The sequence below is a fragment of the Propithecus coquereli genome, unplaced genomic scaffold (genome assembly GCF_000956105.1).
Source record: "Propithecus coquereli isolate 6110/MARCELLA unplaced genomic scaffold, Pcoq_1.0 Scaffold80, whole genome shotgun sequence".
Taxonomy (NCBI): domain Eukaryota; kingdom Metazoa; phylum Chordata; class Mammalia; order Primates; family Indriidae; genus Propithecus; species Propithecus coquereli.
The window spans coordinates 6,553,266-6,567,043 of NW_012154174.1; the positions used below are offsets into that span (position 1 = coordinate 6,553,266).

Consider the following 13,778-nt stretch of genomic DNA (forward strand, 5'->3'; position numbering starts at 1 on the left):
GAGTACATGTAATAATTTAATACATTCACATAGTGTTCTAGTTATCTTAATACCTAGTTAGCTCAATAGCTCAATAAACAGCTCAATACAAGGCAGGTTTGTACAAATCTAATTCCAGATGGATAGTGGTATTGTTCTCTGAGAGATTCCTGCTGTATACAAACACCACCCAAGATCTCCAATCTGATATTGAACACATCTACAAAGAACACAAGGAGAAAGAGCCCTGGCCTGGGAAATGGGCTAGACTTGGGCTCTGATCTTGCTGTTCAATCATAATATCCACATCTTCATTCTTTTTATAGTTCAAAGTTTATAGAGTGTGCTCACATATAACTTGTCATTTGATCTGCAAGACAACTGTGGGTAAACTGAGGCTCGGGGGAAGATGGAACTCACCCAAGGTAACAGTCAATAGGAGACTTAAGGCTCAAACGCTATTATTCTAAAATCCAAGTCCAGAACTCTTCTCACCTGAGCCACAACGGCCTGTTCTAGCTAGTTCTGCCCCTGCAAAGAGACTAACAGTGTGTCTGAATCCCAGCTCTATCAATGTCCAGTGGAGAAACCCTGGGTAACTGACTTAAGCTTCATCACTTTACCTGTAGGTAATACTAGAATATCCCTTACAGGATTGTTGAAAGGATTAAATGAACACAGTATCCAATATTCAATATATAGTAGCTACCATCACTTCCATCAAATACAATGTCTATATACTTTGAAAAATGTCTCATAAAATACAAAATTAAAGTTATCTCTAGTTACTTATTTAGATAGAATATACCCAGAAGGAAAAAATAATCTTTCCTCAAAAACTTTAGCCAGATATACTGAAGAATATAACATTTGCTCTCAAAGATCCTTGAGTGTTGCTGAAAAACAAATGGGCCACTGAACTATACTTTTTCAAACAGTCAGCTTGAAAGAGGCAGTTTAAACAGATTGTCCTCTTTGTGATCAGTAAACTGTAGGTTCATTCCATTCTTTCCCCCTCAGATTAAGAAACTTTGAGCTGAAGGGACCTTAGCAGTCATCTAGTCTAACCTCTAGTTATCCAGTAAAAGATCCCTATTCAATATCCCCAACAGATGAGCCATTGAGTTTTTATTTAAAATACTTCCAGTGACTGATAATGTGTCACTTTTCAAGGCAGCTCGCACCACTGTTGGACAGCTCTAGCTATAATATATTTCTTGCTGAGAGAAGCAAAAATCTGCTTCCCATAGCTTCTACCCACTAGTTCTAGTTTCCCTGGAACAATCTCAAGACATTCTTAATATTTTTCTTCAATATGACAGGCTTTCAAATATTTGAAAACAAGTATGTTTTGAAAACTACTAACGACCAAACCCCACTCCACCTCCGGCCCTACCTTAGACCATTCATGTCCCAGTTCCCTAACCGTTCCATATATCACATGGTTTCCAAGCACCACCTTTTCTTGGTTGCTCACTAGTTTGGCTAATGCCCATCTTAAAATCTGGCAGTTCAGGCATTATCCAACTACAAATGCAACCCAAGATTACAGGATCTTCCTTAACAGCCCTGCCACACAACTGGCCATGCTGAGCACACAGTCCAACTAAAAATCTCAGGTCTTTTTGTTTCTTAGTTTATTAATTTGCCAGCACATAAAGAGGTTAGCAGACTCACGTCTCAAAGCCTACGTCCTCAAAATCTCAGGTCTTTTTTCAAAAATACTGTTAAGCTGAAGGTCTTTCCATTCCTTTCCTTGTGCAAATTTAAATGCTGGGATTTAAAGTTGATTGCAGTTCACTTTCCTCTAGTGAGGTTGAGTCTATCTTCCAACCTGCTAAAGACTGTTTTGAATCTTGATTCTGTCATCTATGTCGTTATATAAATCTTTGACAAAAATGTTAGACTTGGAACACAGTGTGTTCAGGAATGAAATCATTGGCTTTTACAGTGCAACCACTTTCAGCACAGAACACAGGAATCATTCTGTGTCAGTAAGTTTAGAACAGGAAACTGATCTTTCCAAAGTAAAATGGTTTGGGGCAAAATTTCATTAGAAGACATTTCACTGTATCCAAGTAATTATTTCATCTTTCATCATTTATTCACGATGAATCACAACTAATTCAATTTGACTGCATAAAATACAACTGCAGGAAGCAGACGAGGTCATAGGAAAGTGTCCAATATTGCAAAGTTGCTTTTAGGCATTTTGGTTACACAAATAAATAAACATACATTAAAACAAAATGTATTTTATAACTGATACCCAAAATATACTTTCATGACAAGGTTTTACCGTAATCTTTACCCACGATCAAAATAATCATTTATATCAATTACTAACACATTTCAGTAAGACTGACATTTTATACCTTAAAAATGTAACACGGGAAAATACCAGAATTGGAACTCCAAACGTTTTAACAGTCCATGACAAAAATGAAGATTGTCCAGGTCTTCAGGCAAATCTGCCAAAAGAAAAAAAGTGAATGTTCATTTGGGCATAAGGACATCCCTAAATCCAGCAACCACCTATGGGTCTCCATAACTATTCAAGACAAACAGCTACAATAGTTTATTAGTAAACTACATTTGGTGATATATTAACTCTTTCAGACTACCAAAGGGTATTTATAAACATGGAATTCTGGACAGAATATGAAGCCCCAAGGACCCAAGGAAAGTACCTAAAGAAGTAAATTTCATTCTTCTTTAAGGCCAGATCTGTTCTTCAAATTTTAAAAATCAGGTTTGGGCCAGGCGTGGTGGCTCAAGCCTGTAATCCTAGCACTCTGGGAGGCCGAGGCAGGAGGATCGCTTGAGCTCAGGAGTTCGAGGCCAGCCTGAGCAAGAGCAAGACTTCACCTCTACTAAAAATAGAAAAATTAGCCAGGCGCCATGGTGTGCACCTGTAGTCCCAGCTACTCAGGAGGCTGTGGCAGAGGGATCCCTTGAGCCCAGGAGTTTGAGTTTGCTGTGAGCTACGATGACACCACTGCACTCTACCCAGGGTAACAGAATCAGACTCTGTCTCAAAAAAAAAATAAAAATAAAAGTCAGGTTTGTGATAGACTCCTAAGAAAGAATCACATCATGAAAAAAGTCTATTACTCAAATAGCCAGGCAGATACAACATTTTACCTGGGGAAAAAAAAGAGCCAAAAGTTGTTTTAAGGTCAGCATTAATAGGCAGCATTCTCTGTTGTCCCAAAGGCTACCTGGCACTGATAGCACCAAGATATGACCAATAACCTCACCTAAAAGAAAGATGTACCAGTTTCCACAATAGTAAATGTGTTGACACAAGTTACATTTTAGGACAGTAGCAATCATTTTTACTTGAAAGGCAAAAAATAAATTTAAAACCACAGCTATAAATAACTGCATTTTGATCTTACATAAAACCAAGCAACCTTAGATCCTCCTTCTCCCCTCCCCCAGCCACCGACACACACCCCACTCCTCAATTTAATCTCAAAATTAGCTCTCATCTGACACCAACCAACAGAGCTAATTAGGCAGAAGCAGATGTAACTCAGCAGCTCTTTGCTACAAGCAGAATCACAGTGTTTAAAAAAAAAAAAAATACACAGCTAGGAGAGGAACAAAATCAGAAGTCTCTTATCTGTAGCCAATTCTCAACTAAACACATGTATATTATCCACTTTGTATATTATCCACTGCAAATTTTTTAATCTTAGGCTGATTTGTTTCCAACATCCCACTGGCCCCACTGTAAATTGGTATAAGCTAAGAGAATAGATTGAAAACCAATTTCATTTTAGCCTAAGCAGTATCTAACTAGAGACAAATCTAGGAAAAAATGCATAATTCATTCAAAAACCAAATAGAAATGATTTTTTTTCCTGATTTGGAATTATCCACACCACTTCTCTTTTTCAGAGCACTGGGATTTGTTTCATATGTAGATAGGACATTCTATCACAAGCTAAAACCCCAAAATCATTATTCTCTTTTCATTTTTTTCTATAAAAACTTGAAAGTTAGACAAAAAGGCTATCAAAAAGGTAGCAAATCATTCCAAATTAATTCAGGAAATTCACGCTACATCAAATTAAATTATTCTATTTTCTAAGGTTGTGAATCATTTTATTTTTAAATGCAAAATATCAGTAAATTATATGGTTGTATCATACAGTCTTATAACACTATTTAAATCATTCATTACAAATTATTCTAAACATATATAGAGAAATGCTTAGTCCAACACTGAGCTTTTAGCTTCACTAGTATCATATAAACATCAAAATTATTCAGAAGTATTCATTTCAGCATAAGAAGAGTCAAAATATCCTGGCTCATAAGTATTATGTGAGGCCTCCTCTAAGCTTTTACTAAAGCTGTGTGTTGTTTCAAAATCAATGTCATAACAACCAAGTCATGAGATTATGGGATGAGCCAAAAACAGTGGTAGAAAAAAACGAAGATTAATAATAGAGTTTACTCTTCTGTCATCCTGAATTTTACTTGCTAACAGTTATTTTTAGCTCTCTTACTTTCATAAGCTCCTGGATTTTTTCAAAGCCCATTGTGTAACTGAATGAGCATCCACAAATCTTAACAGTATATTCTGAAACAATATAACTGCTTAAGGGAAGGGACTTTGATTTCTTTTTCCTCTATCACCACCCAGCTCAGGTTATTGGCATAGTTGCTCAAAGCAGCGTCCTTGATTAACAAGTTATCTGCTGTCTGACACATCAAACATCATTCCTATGGTGATATTTGTTAACTTCAAATCCTGGATGCATCTATTTCCCCTAAAATTAATGCTTGAGGCCCAAAACATGTGAATTGGGAGGTAAGGTTATAAATACTAATCAAAGAACAACAAACAAATATTTAGCGAGATTATGTTCACTGCATGCAGCCCTGTAGTAGACGCTATGAGGAAAACAAAGCAAAGCTGGAGACAGAACATACAAGAAGCAATTAAAACATAACAAAGCACTGTTTGGGGGCTCCTCAAAAAGTTAAACAGAGAATTACCATATGGCCCTGTAATTCCACTTCTAGGTATATGCCCAAAAGAACCAAAAACAGATACTCAAATAAGCACATGTACACCCATGTTCATAACAATACTATTCACAATAGCCAAAAGGTGGAAACAGCCCAAATATCCATTGACAGATGCACAGATAAACAAAATGTGGTATATCCATACACTGGAATATTATTCAGCCATAAAAAGGAATGATGTACCAATACATGCTACTACAACGTGGACAGACCTCAAAAACATTATGTTGTGAAAGAAACCAGACACAAAAGTCCACATATCCTATAATTCCATTCGTATGAAACATCCAGAATAGATAAATCCACAGATAAAACATAGAATGGTGGGACTTCAGGGAGAAGAGATGGGGAGAAACTGCTTATTGGGTAAGGGATTTTATTCTGGATTGATGGAAACGTTTTCCAACTAGATAGAGATGGTAGTCACACAACACTGTGAATATACTAAATGCCACTGAATTGTTCATTTTTTATATTTTGTTCATTTTATGTTACATGGATTTCACCTCAATAAATTATGGGATTTTAAAAAAAATAACAAAGCACTGAACTATAATAATGCCAACCATTTTCTGACACCTACTGTGGGCCAGGTATTTTACATAAATTACCAGTAAACCTTAAAACAACCCTGTCAGGTAGCACTGTTGCCCCATTTTACAAAAGGAAAACTGAGGCCTGACATGGCCAAGATCTCAGAGTCATTAAGTCAAGAAGGATTTTAATTCCAATGCCAAAGCCCACACTCTTTCCTGTCCCTCCACTGGTTCTCAAACTAGATTCTTTGATCTCTTGTGAAGTCCCTCGGCTGTCACCTGCAGGTACCCTTTATGGGTTAAACACTAGAGCCACCATAACACCTTGTACCTAACAGTACAGCTCAACTGTAACTATTTATATATTGGGCTTCCCCATAAGATTCACTTCAAAGAAAGGGTTCTCCTGATTACAGAAGGAAAAAGTCTAGAAACAATTGCAGCTATACCTGCTGAAACCACATGGAGTATGGATGGGTAGAACACCCCTTGGATGGATGGACTTAAACTAGACCTCAAAAGACAACGATGAACTTAGATAATTTCCTGGTCCCTCTGTCCAAATTCAAATCCTTTATAGCCCAGTGTAAACAACACCATCTCAGAAGCCCTACATCTATCTTTGTCTAACAAGAAGCTTTTAGCGTTCTTACTATTTTGGCATTCATTTCCCACTTTGTATTATGCTTATTTGTGTACTGATCTTGTCTCCCTTACTAGACTGGAAAATTCTTAAGAACAGGATTAATGCTTGATTCATCTTTATATTGCATGCCCAAAGATTTCCCAGGACTGCAGCTTGAACAGAAGAAGGATTCAATGCCTACTTGTTAAATGAATGCACCAGTGAATGAAGGAAGGAAATCAAAGTGAAAGAACAGAAGCTAAGAATGAGCTATTAAACAAAAGGGACACCAAGTCCATGTGCCAAAAACAGGTATGTGTTTAAGAGGGATAAAGAAATAAAGTTGGCTGTGGCAAAAGCAAGACTGTGGCATGTGAACATGACAGATGAAGTAATAGGAAGCCACTGCAGGCGCAGGTGACACAATAATGCATAGAGAAGTACATGTACACACAAAAAGTTTGTTGAATGTTTAAATCACTCTGGCAATAGTATCCATCCACTATGAGGTTGGAAGAAAGGGTGATTGAAAGAAGAAACAAAAGCAACCAGTATTTCATCTCTCCAAACATCAATCTTGTTCAACTTATATTTATGAGTCTAACTCAGCAGCCAGCCCAGTGCGGGCACTCAATAAAATGTTAGTTGAATTGAATATTTAATTCCCCATCTTTTTAGAGTAATACTAAGTTCTTTCCCACTACTCATTAACACAGAGAGTTTTCAATTCATAAGCTAATAGTGTTTTCCAAGGATTTCTAAGAGGCTAAATCACCATGAAAATTATCATTTCAACTAATACATATTATATTAATTGGAAGTTTAATTTTTCATGTCATGCTCTCCTAGTTGACAATATCCTTGTTATGTCATTAAACTATAATTGTGTAAATGTGGTTCAACAAACAATAACTGAACCATCAATAAACTATTATGGCTTCCATAATCCCTAGCAAAGATTAGTTTCAACATCATCATCATAAATTAGTAGAGACATGTCCCAAATCTCCTGGTGAAACCCATGAATTAAGTTTGCATAGTCATCCCTGCATTTAAGTGCTCAATAGTTTCAGTCTCTAAAATGTAATCACACTGTTAGGAACCTCACAGGAAATTTGATCCCTTGTAAAACAGAGGATTTTTAGAGACAAGATGAAAAGTCATTTGAAGTCATCAGACTGTTGAGCCAGGGTACACTGATTAGTAATGATGATATTATAACTAAGCACTTTCACTTAAGAAACAATCAACTAAATTTAGAGTGTCTTTTTTTGGCATTTAAAAATTCCTATTCAAGCCTAGATTTCTCCCTAATTACAAATTAGCTTTAGTCAGTTTTTAATGACAAAGACTGAGAACAATTTACTAAGAAAAAACTCCAACATCTAAATTTTTTTAAAGATTATTTTGAAAAAACAGATCATTTCAGGATTCTGTGTTAACTTTATTATAGGTGTGTGCAGAACGAATATCCAGTACATTCTGAAAACAAATTAGGGCTCCCCTTTGAGAGTCTCAAGAATATTATAGACCTCCTTTTAAAAATGAACACATGTACATACACACATTGGCATCTATTTTCAAGGGTTAACAGCTCTTCTGTCACCCATACATGGACCACTTACAGTCCACTGGCTACATAGAGAGAGGTATTTTATCCAGTTTCATGCTAGTTATCTTTACACCCTTTAATTAAGGCATGTTATGTTAAAACTAAGAAAGTTATTCCCTTTGGTTTTGAATATTATCAAAAAATAGGCTTCTGAAATCTTAACTCAACAAACAAGCATGCAGTGATAGGAAGTATCTAGAGAGTCAGCGATCCAGTCCCCACTTTGCTAGCTACCTAAGCTACGGGATACAGGACATGTTACTAAATCAATCTTAAGTCTCAGTTTTCTCATCTGTAAAAATGAGCCTACAACCCTGTTTTACGGAACTGTTAAGAGGAATCATTGAGATAACAAATATGAAAGAAGAATGATGGCAGACACATAGCAGAACACAATAAAATGCTAGCTCATAAAAGAAAAAAGGGCAATACAGTCAGCTGGAGACCTGTAAAATCTAATCTGGCTGAACTTCTGTCTATATGACCACTTTCTCCTAAGGGACACGGGAAGTCAGCACCTGGCTCTTAGCTATAGTTGCAGACAAGTAAAAATTCAAGACAGAGAATAGAAGGAAGTGAAGGAAAGCAAAAATAGATTTGTAATGGTGAGGTTGAGGTCAAGAAGAGTGTATTTTACTCATAGTTACACATCTTTTAAGGTCAATAAAGCTTTCAGAAGATAACACTGTGTAGGAGAATATATTCTTGACCTCAGGGTAGGAAAAGAGTCTTAAAACAAGACACAAAAAGCACTAACCATAAAGACTAATAAATTTGACTCCATTAAAATTAAGAACTTTTGTTCATCAAAAGACACCATAAAGAGTGAAAAGGGAAGCCACAGAATAGAAGACAGTATTTGCAACTTACAGGAAAAAGGACTTGTATTCTATAAAAACAATAAAAGAAAGCCATATTTAGAAAAGGGGGGAGAACTTGAATAGGAACTTTACAAATGAGAAAATCCAAATGGCTAATAAATATATGAAAAGCTGTTCAACCTGATTACTAATCAAGTAAATGCAAAATTTACCGTATCAGTTAAAATTCAAAACACTAACAAGACAATTGGAGACCACGAGAAGTAATGGGAACTCTCATATATCACTGGAAAGGGGGGAACCTGCTACAACTCCTTGAAAATCAGTTTGGTACCTAGTAAAGATGAAGACAAGCATACCCTATGACTAGGGTCACCATACAACTCATTACACACACCCAGATACTTGTGCAAATTGAAGTGTTATAGTTGCACTGAGAAAACAAGCATAAACCAGAATAAACAAACCCGGGCTGTGAACCAGCAATCTCAATACTAGGTGTACACCTTAGAGGAGCTTGTGCACATGAGCACCAGATAACATGTATGGGAATGCTCACAGAAGCTTTGTTCACAATTGCCCCAAACTGCAAACAACTGAAATATCCAGCAACAGTGGAATGGATGATACAAAAATTGTGGTATATTCTCTTTCTCGGCTCTACCAGAAGAAAGCTATCAGAAGATTGTGGGAGTCCTATAAAAAGGTGCTTAAAGGCACTTTGGAAAGGCAGATTAAGGCATCATATGGAAGAAAGCTCCCTCCCGCTTCTCCTATCCATGCATCATTTACCATCCTTCAAGCAAAGACTGATCACTATAGCTCACATATCCCTATTTTCATAAAACAATTTCCTTTTCCCTCAATACGAATGTAGGCATGTACGGGCACATGGAAAACTGAAGGTATATTGTAGGAAACTATCTAAGAGACTGAAAGCCAGACACTTAGTTAAGTCTTTTTCTACTTGGTATATGAATGTCCATGACAGTTTCTGAAGCACATTAAATTTATCAAACTTCCTCAACTACCTTCCAATACTCACCCTATTTACCTTTCATTCACATCATGCCTCGTGTCTGACAGTTTCCACCCTATCTTCACAAGCGGTGTTGAAATAAACATATAACTGCAATGACATAACATCCACTCTACTCAGAGGTGTAAGTACAGTTGGTAGGCAAAACTTTTCATCTGCTGACCATGTCATTACCATCAGCCAGTAATACCCTTAATTCCTCCTTTACTGCTAAAACCTTCCTCTGTATCTTCTTTTTTATTTAAACCATCACTTCACCTCCCCAACCTTTAACCCTCAGTAGATGATCTCAGGTAAGAAGAATCTTATTCTTTCTAAAACACGTGACGTTACCCTTTCCTTCTTAAAAACATAAAATACTACCTGAACTCATTTTGATACATGTGTGATGAATTTATGAATAAGAAAAGAACAGTGGTTTATTCCAGGGCTATGCCAGAAAATCTAGGGTAGACAGGGAGAAGGTACTTTAAAAAACAGAACTTTTTTGGAGCACCACAGAACACTATCCCAACACAATTAATTCCCATTTACTACTTCCACCTCCTGTCCATATACAAAGGGTCTGCATACACTCTTTACACTGAATTCCTGGTACCTCCACCCTAAACATACTTGGCTCATTGGTTGTCTTTTCCTATTTCCCACATCTGTAATTCTTTAACACCACCCCTTCACAACCACTGTCTACTACTGTTTAACACATCCCAACACCCTCTCCCAACTGCACAACTTAAAATCCTTCCTGATGCATTTGTAATCCAGCACCTCTTCTGCCTCTGCCTGGTCATTTCCCACCACTCCCTGCACTCTGCCCATACCAAAGCACTAGCAAATCCAAAAATACGCAATGTCCTTTTCCAAGTTTTGGTACATGCCTCTTCCTGGGACAGCCTCCTGGCCCACCTTCAAGATCCCAGCTCGAGTTTCATGCAAGAAATCCAGCCTTATCAAACAACTCTTGTCTCCCAAACTAACACCTTTCTTTGCCCCATCCTCACTTCTGGCACAGTCCATCAGATCACATTCACCCAGACCTACTAGCCAGCCCCACCCACGTTCTTCACACCTGCTGCCTTTTCCAACCCCCTGCCCCCAATCTCCTGTCCCCATGAGATTTTCTGCTACAGATATAGATTGCAAGTTCCAAGCAGCCTCCCTCCCTCCTTTCGCATTTAAGTCTGTTCTGATGTCTTAGCATCATCTTTCAGAAACTCTCCCATGCATAACCATCCCATCTTTTCATGGTTTTTGTAAATGCTTCATATACCCCAAGGCTAGCAAACTTCCTTCCTATCCCAACATGCCGGTTCACCCAAATATCTCTTTCCCATCACAGCAATTGTACCTGCCCCTCACATGGGTCAATACTTCCCCCAACCCAACACCTACTCTGCACTGTTTTCTCAACTCTACTGCACACCCACCACACCCAAACCCATCCTTACTCTGCACCTAGATAACTGCAATCTTGTCGTTCTGCATCATTTCACCTGCCCTCACATACCCCTCGGTCTCCCTTCCACATCTGTAAAATTACATACCTCCCCAACTCTCCCTTCTGCACCTGCTTCTTCACCTCCAGTTTCCCCTCCCATCTGCCTCACCAGTCCTCCCCACACCCTCCCTGGCCCCCCACCGCTCCTACCAGTTCACTCCTACTCAGGAATTCCCTCCCAGCCCCCGCCTTCCGACTCCCCGAACCCCGCCCCCACCCGATCTCGCCCCGCCCCTCCACCCTCGAGCCCCGCCCCTTGCCCTGGAGGCCCTGCCGAGGGGCGGGGCCTGTCCCTCCACCCCCCCCTTCCCCCGCCCCCTACCGTCACGCTCAGGGGCAGCCTGACCCCGAGCGGCCCCGCAGTGACCCTCGCGCAGAGGCCTGTGGGAGGGGCGTCGCAAGTCCCCGATTTCCCCCCCCGTCTGTCCCCCTCCCGCCCAGTCTCCTCCCCCTGGGAACTCGCGGGGTGGGTGACAGACCTGGCCGCGCGCCACCGCCACCGTGCCTGCCGGGGGCGCTGCCGCTGCCTGAGAAAGAAGCCGCGGCTGCCGCCTGGAGGAAGTGCCGTCGCCTCCGCCACCGCTGCCGCCGCCGCCAGGGGTAGGAGCTAAGCCGCCGCCATTTTGTGTCCCCCTGTTGTTGTCGTTGACATGAATCCGACATGACACTGATTACAGCCCAATGGAGTCTCATTAAACCCGAGCTGTGGCCCCGCCCCGGCGCTGCTCCATTGGACGAGACCACAGACACTTAAGGCCACCCGTTGGTCTACGGGTCTGTCCGTCACCCACTCACTAACCAGTCCGCAGCCCATTGGGGCAGGTTCCTGCCGGTCATCTCGCTTCCACTTAGACACACCCCTCGACCCATCATCCCCCCTCCGGCACCACCCCGGGGGAGGGTCCACTGCCAGTACCAATCAACAGACCGCTGGGTCCGCCTTTTCCGGGCACCTATTGGTCCAGCCCTTTTTCTCTCTCCCAGACACCGCGCCACCTCTACTTCCACCTACCCGCCCCCTCTATCTCTAGAAAAGGATTGGTCTACTCGCAGGAGAGGCGCTTGGCCCTATTGGCTGCAGTCGACGCCAATCAGAAGGCCTTTTCCTTCTCCCCTCCCCCACTCAACCCCAAACCCCCTAGCCCGCAGCTAAAGTTTGTGTGAGAGCTGATCGCTGGCGGCGGCCGCAGGATTTAGGGGTGGGCGCGGGCGGGCGCGCGCGGGCGGGCACGCGAAGTTAAAATTCGAGGTTCTCAGTCGCCAGCTACCTCGGTGGAGCGCGCGGACGGGCGCGCCGCCCGGAGCGTTCCATCCCGCCCCCTCCTCCACCCTCTCTCCCGTCCCGTCCCGGGCGACTACTCGCCCGCCCCCTGGCTCCCAGCCTTCCCCCCACAACACACCCCTACCCTGCAAGCCCCAAGCCGGGTGCAGGCAGAACGATGTCGCTGCAGCCTCATTGCCATCCCATGCCGAGGGGGAGCAAGCCCCTACCCGCCGGGCGTGCACCCCCCTGGCTCCACACTCGCCCGTGTCTGCAAGCACGTGCACCGTTCGCCGCTGCCTCCGGCCACCCCGGTCCCCGGCTAACCTCGCCTGCAGCCCGGCCAATCGCTCGCTGCCCTTTGTTGCTGCAGCCTGGGTCTCCCCGCTGCCTGCCTCAGCCTCCGCCTCGTCCTTTGCCAGCCGCCCGGGTCCGCAGCGCCGCGCTCCCCCCGCCCGGGACCCACCGCCGCCGCCTCCTTCTCCTCCTCCGCCTCCTCCTCCTCGGCTCCGGGCTGCAGCGCACAGAGCCCGAGGCAGCGCCGCCCAGCCCCGCTCCCCCCGCGCCGCCCGCTAGCCCGCCCGGCCCGGCCGGGGGCGCAGCCCGGACCCCGCCCGCCCCAGTCTCCGCCCCGGGGGTACCTGCCTCCGCCCCGGGGGGCTCCGCTCGCGCCCTCGGGGGAGGGCGGGGATGCTGGTGTCCGCGGGAGGATGGGGACGCCTGGGCCGTTTGGGGCGGGGAGTGTGCCCGCCAGGGCTGGGACTGAGGTGCGGTCCTCGCCAACGCGCCCCCCCTCCCGCCGCTGAGGGCCCCAAACTTCGTCCTTCGCCCGGGCTTTGCGCCCTCGGGCGATCGCGGCAGTTTTGGGGTGGGGGACGCCTCGGGAGCTGTGTCTACCCTGATCAGGAGGAAGAGGGAGCAGTGACATTCAGCGACTGCGGACAGGGCACGGCGGCGGCATCCTTGGGTGGGAGTGGGGATGTCAGACGTGGGCTGGAGGGGGAAGCTGCCCCTCAGGATGCCCTCTCCCGGCTTGCGAGGAGCTGGCGGGCCCTGCCTGAGCTGCGTTCGGGGTGCTTTCTTGCGCGTGCAGCTGGATGGCAGAGGCGGGGGAGGGAGGGGAGAAAAACTGCTGCTGGGGGGGCCCTTTCCCCTTCTCCTCTAGCCAGCCCTCTAAGGAATGCTGATGGCGAAGTTCGGTTTTCAGGCGTCCCCTGGGCCCCCCGAGTTCCTGAGGCCCACATGAGGAAGGCTAGGGGCTCTGGCCGCCCAGGCGAAGCCACTCTGAAGCTGCCCACCTGCCCCGAAGAGAGCGCCCCTGGTTCTTCCCGAAGATGGGTGGGATGCTGGTAGGGGAGACT

General features: G+C 43.6%; 1 protein-coding gene across 1 annotated transcript in view; it reads right to left on the reverse strand.

The window, feature by feature from the left end:
• Nucleotides 1-11,804, reverse strand: part of KAT6B (K(lysine) acetyltransferase 6B) — a 195,387-nt gene extending 183,583 nt beyond the window's left edge. The window contains exons 1-2 of the mRNA XM_012663343.1: nt 11,636-11,804; nt 2,381-2,450 (exon numbers count right to left, since the gene is read on the reverse strand). The gene's annotated coding sequence lies outside the window, so the exon portion shown is untranslated. The remainder of the gene's footprint in view (nt 1-2,380; nt 2,451-11,635) is intronic.
• Nucleotides 11,805-13,778: the final 1,974 nt, after the last annotated feature.